The sequence below is a fragment of the Cryptomeria japonica genome, chromosome 5, assembly GCF_030272615.1.
Source record: "Cryptomeria japonica chromosome 5, Sugi_1.0, whole genome shotgun sequence".
NCBI lineage: Eukaryota > Viridiplantae > Streptophyta > Pinopsida > Cupressales > Cupressaceae > Cryptomeria > Cryptomeria japonica.
In genome coordinates, this window is record NC_081409.1 from 350028462 (window position 1) to 350036549 (window position 8088).

Consider the following 8088-nt stretch of genomic DNA (forward strand, 5'->3'; position numbering starts at 1 on the left):
TCAACAAGAGATTGATGAGCAGCTAGAAGAATGGTCTTATCAAGCTTATCTCCATGAACATGAGGAGTTAGCTCTTCAAGCCCAACCTCGTAAGTAAGAATTGGAGGCAAAATGTAGGGATTTTCCAAATGTTCTTACAAGGGAGCTGGGAGCACAAAAAAATCAATATGAAGAAAACCTGGCAAAGGAAATAGTAGCAAAACATGAGCAAATGAAGGTCTTACTTTCTTAGTTATAGAGGCTAGAACCTCAATCAACCTTTCGTGCTCCAAATCAACTTTTGAAGGAAAAAGTTCCAAAGTATAGGTTTCAAAGTCTTAAACAAGGCTTACCTTCTGAATCCATAATGCCACATAGTAAGCCTCCTTCTGACCCTCAAGGGTCATCTTTTCCACCCTATGAGATTCCTCCATCAACCATACAAATGGAACCATTCTTTAACATACAAAAATAAGAAGAAGAGAAACCCATTGATCATGATAGGTTACTTATCAGAGAGAAAATTAGAAATGCAAATCCTTTTCATTTAGCTATAAGGTGTTACCAATTGCAGCAGCAAAAGATTGAACAAGAAAAGACCTCTCAAGATGGACCTTATGTTGCTTTTTCCAATGATCCTCGTATTTCTGTTGAAAATGGTCCAAATATAACAATAGTTTTAGAACAACAAGTAAATGGAGCATTGGATTATGTTGAAGAGGAAGATAGTGTACACATTTCAATGCCAACAAACCAGTTGGGACAACAAGATAAAGTTAATGATGTTGAAGTTTTTAGTTTTATAGCTAATGAGCTTTCGTGTTTTTATGATCAAGATGAAGGAATTGAGCATACATCAATGGCAAACCAAGTTCTTGAGCAACATGAAGGAAAAAATGATGTTCTTGTACAAGAGGTTGTTGTTCAAGCTAAATAAAATCTCAAACCAAAGCCTATACTTGAAGGGAACATTGTTGATGTTTTATCAAAGCCTGATGAGAGTTGCATTAAACCTCAAATCAAGCCTCCTCAGAGAAGTGAAGAAGACATTGAGAAGGACATATTTTGGAATGACTTAAAAATAATTTGTACTAGTTGGGATGCCAAACCAACACCTCTAAGTGAGGCCAGCCATGACCAACATGATCATACTAAGAGGTTACCATTTTTCCACCAAGTCAATCACAGGAGATGGACCTTTCCAATTGGCAAGATGATAAGATGGAAATCCATGAAAAAGAGATCAGTAAGGAAAGCCCAGCCTTTATCCTTATAAGAGGTTGTCCTATTACGTACTCATCTTAGGTGGAGTCCAATAAAGAACCCACACATGAAGCTTTAGTTGGAGATAGTATCAAGGATGCGTTTGCAGCTAGACAAGAGTTTGTCCAACTCTCTTATCCTCTTTGGAACAACAATACATATGATATATTTGATGAAGTAAGTGGACTTGTTCACCTATTTCAAGAGGTAGTACTTAATCTTGTTGGACTTTTATTTATGCTTCATTTCTCCTTAGTTGTCCTTAAATATACAAGTCATTGTAAATTGAGAAGAAAGGGTAGCTACTTTAGTCATCCTCTAAATCATTTTGTTTAAGTAGTTTTATCTTGTTGTTAGTGTAGGATAGGTTTCTAGTTGTAGTTTTTCATTTTCCCTAAGTGCTTTGTGTATGTTTCTGAAGGAGTAATAATGATCATACTGTTGTAATACATTGTAGTTATTGAAGGAAGTTATCCATTATATAAAACACAAAATTAAGGTATTCTCTATCTCACACAATAAATGTCTCCTCGGATAGCTATAATAAATTATAGCAATATGCAATGAATAAAGGATGTTGTTGTTATTACACTGTCCTAATCCATCAATTACAAGATATATATAATTCACGACAGTGAGGTGTTGAATTCACTTCCACAAACCACACACCTGTACTCAACAAATTAAGAGATTTTAGTCGAAAAAGGTGAGTTTCAACAGTGCTATGAAGTGTTTTTTAGATTTTGACAAGATAGAGTGCTTATGTGCCCAATGGATAGGCCTAGGAAACTGGTCAAGATGTTTAGTAGGAAAACATATAATATATGTTGCCATAAATATTACTTATTTTCACTAATAAGCTCAATCGTGTAGAGATTTTATGTTTTTATAAATAAAAAACATACATTTTATTTTTATTGTATCACATTCATGTGTATGAAGTAGAGAATAGAAAATTTCATTATCACATGGCACTATGCAGATGCAAATGCATAGGAGAGAGTGTATGATTCTTGAAAAAAGTAATCTTTATTGATAATTTGAATGTATAATGTCTCACACAAGCCGTGAGACTAACTGTTATAATGTAAATGAAAGAAAACATTATATATATGTAGATGTAGAGAAAAACAAGTGAATATAAGGAAGGGTGACTCATCATTGTCCGAATGAGGAGTCTCGGTTGAGTTGCCTTGTATCATCTTCCACCCATATTTCATTTACTTGTGGCTTCCTTGCTGATCCTTTCTTGCATCTGAGGAAAAGAATGTTGTTAGAGAAATGAGGGTCATCATTCATTAAATGCACATGCATCTATAAACACACAATCTGATACTCATATGAATTATAACAACTATCATGTCAAATAACTCTAGGAAGACAAATGGCAAATAAAATCATCAGGAAGAAATCATTGAATTCATTGTTTTTACTAATTTCTTTGTTCACTATGTAGATACAGGAAAAGTAATGTTCTTGTTCATCAAATTACAACATGTGGGTTAACATGCCGAGTTATCAAATGGTGAGGTCATTTGAGGTTATTCAAGAAGGAAATGCAATGTTAAAAGTAATTACATGAACATGATCATGTGATGATAGTGAACATGCATACATATTAACTTAACAGAGTATTATTTCAAGGAACAACAACAATGTGGTTTACAACCCGATGGCATTCAAGTAGCAAGAACATGGTACAAAATATAGGGGTCTTACTTGTTGTTAATAGTGATAAAGAATGCAGTCAAGCATAAAGGAGCCATCACTGTTACAAAAGAGTGATATAAAATGATAATTTTTATCATCATCAAAGTCACCAAAAGAGATTCAAGGTCTTAGAGCAGTCAACCCTAGTCATGGAGGACTATCACATTTCATTTGACTGCTACACTACAATGGAATGGTTTTTGTGTCATTAATATTTTCTAAGATTGCCCTCATGTAACTCTTTAGGGTTTCAAATTGAGTGATGAAAATCAAAAGGATTGAGTAGTGTCTTTTGTTGTCACAACAACAAAAATGTCTTAGATTGATAATCACAGTCAAAGCACAAGATGGTTGTCTCAAAGCCATGGACACAAATAAGAATGCGGTAAAGGTTTAGATCACTGTCAAACCAAGTACAAGACATTGAATAATAATAGTGAAGTCCCTAAGATATTAGAGTATTCAAGACTCCATTAGACAATACAATCTGTGTTTTGACAAGGTCAACAAGAAAAAATAAGAATGTCAAGGTGAGGGATAGATTTAATAGAAACAAGGGTGCCTCTCTTAGACAGTCCAATAGAGAAAAGAGAGTTATACAAGACTTTTGCAATCAAATAAAAAGAGGCAGTAATAATAGATGAAGGTATTAATTATAGGAGACATAGCTTGTAGTCATTTAGTACCATGAAAAGGTCACATTATAGTCATCTTCACATGGTCATTAGGGTGTCTCAGGAAGAGTGTCCCAGAGAATCAATGAAAGGTGCCATATAATGATAGTATAAAAGTGGTCATTGAGATAGCCTCAGATCACATCCCAAAAAGGACTATTTAGCAGTAAGGGATTGAGACTCATCCAAGTGAACGCATCATTTCCCACTAGTGAAGGAGAAAATAGAGGTAACAGTCACATGATCCAAAGGTGTAATAATAGTCAGTAAGGATACAGTCATGTTGAGAATATCAAAGGAAAACTTATCATAATGCTTAATTTATTAAAGCGAAAAACACAATTATAAGATCACTATAAAAAAAAAGAATAAAAGTCCTCACTCTACAAATAATGAACAAAGAGCTCATAGTACAATCACCTAGAGAGAAGACAAATGCAGTCCAAAATTGTATATATTGTCACTTTCATGATTAGCTAAAGGAAAGTCATGAATAGATCTAGAAGGAAAGTGCATGACAAAGATCTTGGTAAAGAGAACAAAGCGTTTTGAATTAAAATATATTATATAGTTCCATGTTCTTCAATGAAGGAATATAGTGAAAGAATAATCTCATGACAGAAAGCAGCAACCTAGTTCATGCACAATAATGATGACAAAAAGAATAGTAGCTCAAGAACAAAGTGGATAGTGATAATTGTAATACCCTAAAAATGGTCATCTAAACCATGGGCCCCTAATCTCAACAACATCACCAAGGTCCTAACCAAAGGCAATTAAATAAATCTTGAGCACACAATTAATTCTAAAAATTGATCATTCCAAGTAAATCATTTAAAACAATTATCTTATTTATTTTAATTGAATATCCTTGCATATTTAATTAAATAAATCAATTTGCTATTAAATCATCAAAAAGAGGAATTTAATTAAATAAATCAATTAAGCGCAAATCTTCAAAAATGGAAATAAATCAAAAAAGGAATTAATTGACCAAGAAAGAATTAAAAATTTGAGAAAAGAAATCAATTGGAGATAATCTTGAAAAAAAAAATTAAAATTGATGAATAATCTCAAAGAAAGCAATTAAAACAATTAAATTTTAAACTTGAACGAAATAGAGAATAAATCAGTTTTTTCCTGATTTTATCTTAATTTTAGTTCAATTTCCTTTAAAACTAAGAAAAGAATCCAATCACATCAATTCACCTGGATTGTGCTTCCTCTTGGAAAATCCTGACCGCTCATCATCATTTGATCTCAGCCGTTGGTTTCTTTCTGAATTTTCTATAAATTCAGGCTCTCATCTCTCATTAAAAGGATCCTAGAGGCTGAAGAATATATTGTTATTATGTTATTTTTTCTCTAGGTTCATTGAGAATATTGCATACATATTTAGATCATTTATCTCATTTATTTCTTAAATCTTGTTAGATCAATATTGCATCCATCTAGCATTCATCATGCTCATATAGATTAAATCCTTCATCTTGGTATTGTCTAGTCACTGGTATTGCTTATAATCTGAGAGCAATCATATACTCGCATCTTTTAGAAGGAAATGGGTCTATTTGTTATGGTTTATTATTCATTGATTATATCTGATTAACCATGCATGTAATGACTAGATTGAAGTGTTGCACTTACAGATATAGGTCCACTTTTCACACACACATTTTTGGTGCCACAAATGTGTGTGAAAAGTGGACCTGTATCTGTAAGCACAACACTTCAATCAAGTCATTACATGCATGGTTAATAAGATATAATCAATGAATAATAAACCATAACAAAGCTCCAGCTCCTTGTTCTTCTGGATGGTAGCCTTGTTGATTTCCTCCAATTCCTCAATAATGAACTTGGAGGTATGCTTCTTGTTGCTCCTACTTCTGGTCCTAGAACTAGGGCCCATAGTTTTATTGCCACCAACAACAGAGTCTTCACTGCCCATATATTTCTTTCTGTTACTATCATCAGGATAAGTGTCAATAGTATTGGATCTATACTCTGCCACCATGGCATTGATCTTTTCTAGCCCCTCCATAGTATTATTCATGGCCTCCTTGCTTATGTCAACCAGATTCTTGAGATTATTCTTGATCTCCTCCATAAACTGCTCAACCTTCTCAATTATTTTCTCATGCTTACATTTCATAACCTCGACATCATGGGAAAGATTCTGGGTCATGATCATGACCTTCTCTCTTTTGCTAGGCTTAGTTGAATCAGTGAAGACATCAAATATCTCCTTAATCCCCTCTTTGAGGGTATCAATCTCCTTCCCCACCCACTTTTAGCAGTTCTCCTAGCTTCTAGTCGCTTCCATCACCAGATTCACTAGAGAACTTTCCCTTTGTAAACCACTCTCCATATCTTTAGGCAGAGTCCCCTGCTTCTCCTTCGGGACATTAAGAGGAATGCACAATTTGATATCCTAGTCCAAGGTCTTGGGAGCATAGTCTTTAGCAACCAACTTATTTTTGGAATAAGGCTCAGTTTTAGAAATCATCTTGCTAGTCGATTTATATTTACTTACAACCCATCTAGGGGGGTTCTTGCTACTATGGGTTCTAGGACTGACCAACATCTCACCCTCTTCAACCAACTTATAATCAGGGTCAATAAGGGGTTTGGCACTCCCACTATCCTCCATCTCCATATCCAAATTAGAGACATCTTGAACATTAGTATTAGGGATTTGGCGTACTCCATAATGAGCACAATAAGCCCTTCATGGAGGATAGGATTATTTCGATTCTTAGCATATTTTTCAAGACTATTATCCAAAGAAGAAACTAGATAGAAAGGAATTGAAATAGCTTTGCCATGCCTAAAGTGATTCAAGATGATAAAATGATAAGAAAAGATACTGGCATATCTTCCATCAATCATAATGAACCTCATGATGAACTCGGCCATGTCTGCCAAGGGAGCCATAAGATCCTTTATGTTGTAGCCACCATCAGCCATTTTATTAACTCTAACGCTCCTTATCTTTATCAAAAAATTCACCATGTCTTCCTCCCCTATTTTTTTGTCTCTATGAATCATTTTTTCATTCATAGCCACACCTGTAACTGTAGCCACAAGGGCTTCATCCAGCTGATATTCAACACCATAGGCCCTCAAAACCACTTTCTTCCACCCATTGACAAACGTTTCCATGAGTAGAGGAAAAGGGCCATGGAGTCTTCCCAAGAAGCGAACCATTCCCCCATCAACAATTTCCTCCCACACCTCCTTATTTTCTTTCATTTATCAAAAGTGGGAGGTTCTTTCCTATTCTTATTCCCACTCATAATGGTCTAGGTCACCAAATAGAAATAGGAAATGGGACACACCACACAATTTTCCAAACAAAAGAAAGACAAGGGCAACACAAGAAGACAGAAAATCCAGGCACAAGGGAAGTTTCTAGATCTTTGAATAGGGGAATCGAAAAGAAACCATTTCCTCAGCAACTTAATCAAATCATGATTGTTCTTCATTCATTATCGCAAGTGGATGGTATCATCATATTCTAGGTTGCACAAGATTTTTGGGAAAGAGTCCCGATTGCTCCACCATTTTTCCGCCACGTAGCCCACCACCATATTGGCCAATAAATCCACCGCTTTATTGCCTTCCCAAAATATGTGAGGAATTTTGAATTCATCCAACTCTTTAATCATATCACATCAATGTTTGATCAAGCTGGCAATAGTCTAGCTAGGATCCATACGCCCATTCAAATAGTTGATAATGTTGAGTGAGTCAGATTCCAACCAAACCTTTCTAAATCCTTCCCTTTTAGCCATGTCTAACCCAAAATAGGTAGCACTGGCCTCCTTAAAATGGTTGGACTAGGTGCCTAGAGGTAGCGCCACCATAAAAATTAGCAGACCCATATGATTCATAGCCACTCCCCCACACCTAGCCGGCCCAGGATTACCTTTAGTCACCCTATCCACATTGACTTTCATCCATCCCACAAGGGGGAGATGCCATATAAAATTTTGTCTGCACTGTTTAATTTTGTGCATAGGAATGGAGATATTCCAGCCAATTTACCACCATTTGATAATATCTTGCTCCTCCTGGTGAGTAGGGAAGGGATGGTCACTCCTTCTATTGGGGCAGGAGTGAAGAAAATTCTCCTTGATAAAATTTCTAATTCTAATAGGCACAACAAGCACAGGAGATTCCAAATCTCTAAAAACTCTATTGTTTCTTTATTTCCAAATACCCCAAGAAATATGAGGAAGAGACATGTTCTAGAGGACTCCCAAAGCTTGATTGTTGAAGGGGCACTTCCATTCAAACCACAGCCTTTGAATAGAATGAGGGAAGAGCCAATTAGTGTTCTAGACATCAAGGAAGAAAATTCAGATATCCATGGGAAAAGTGCAGTGCAACAGCAGATGACCAGCATTTTTGTCTGCTTATTTGCATAGGAAGCATCTGTTAGTAATAGGAAGACCTC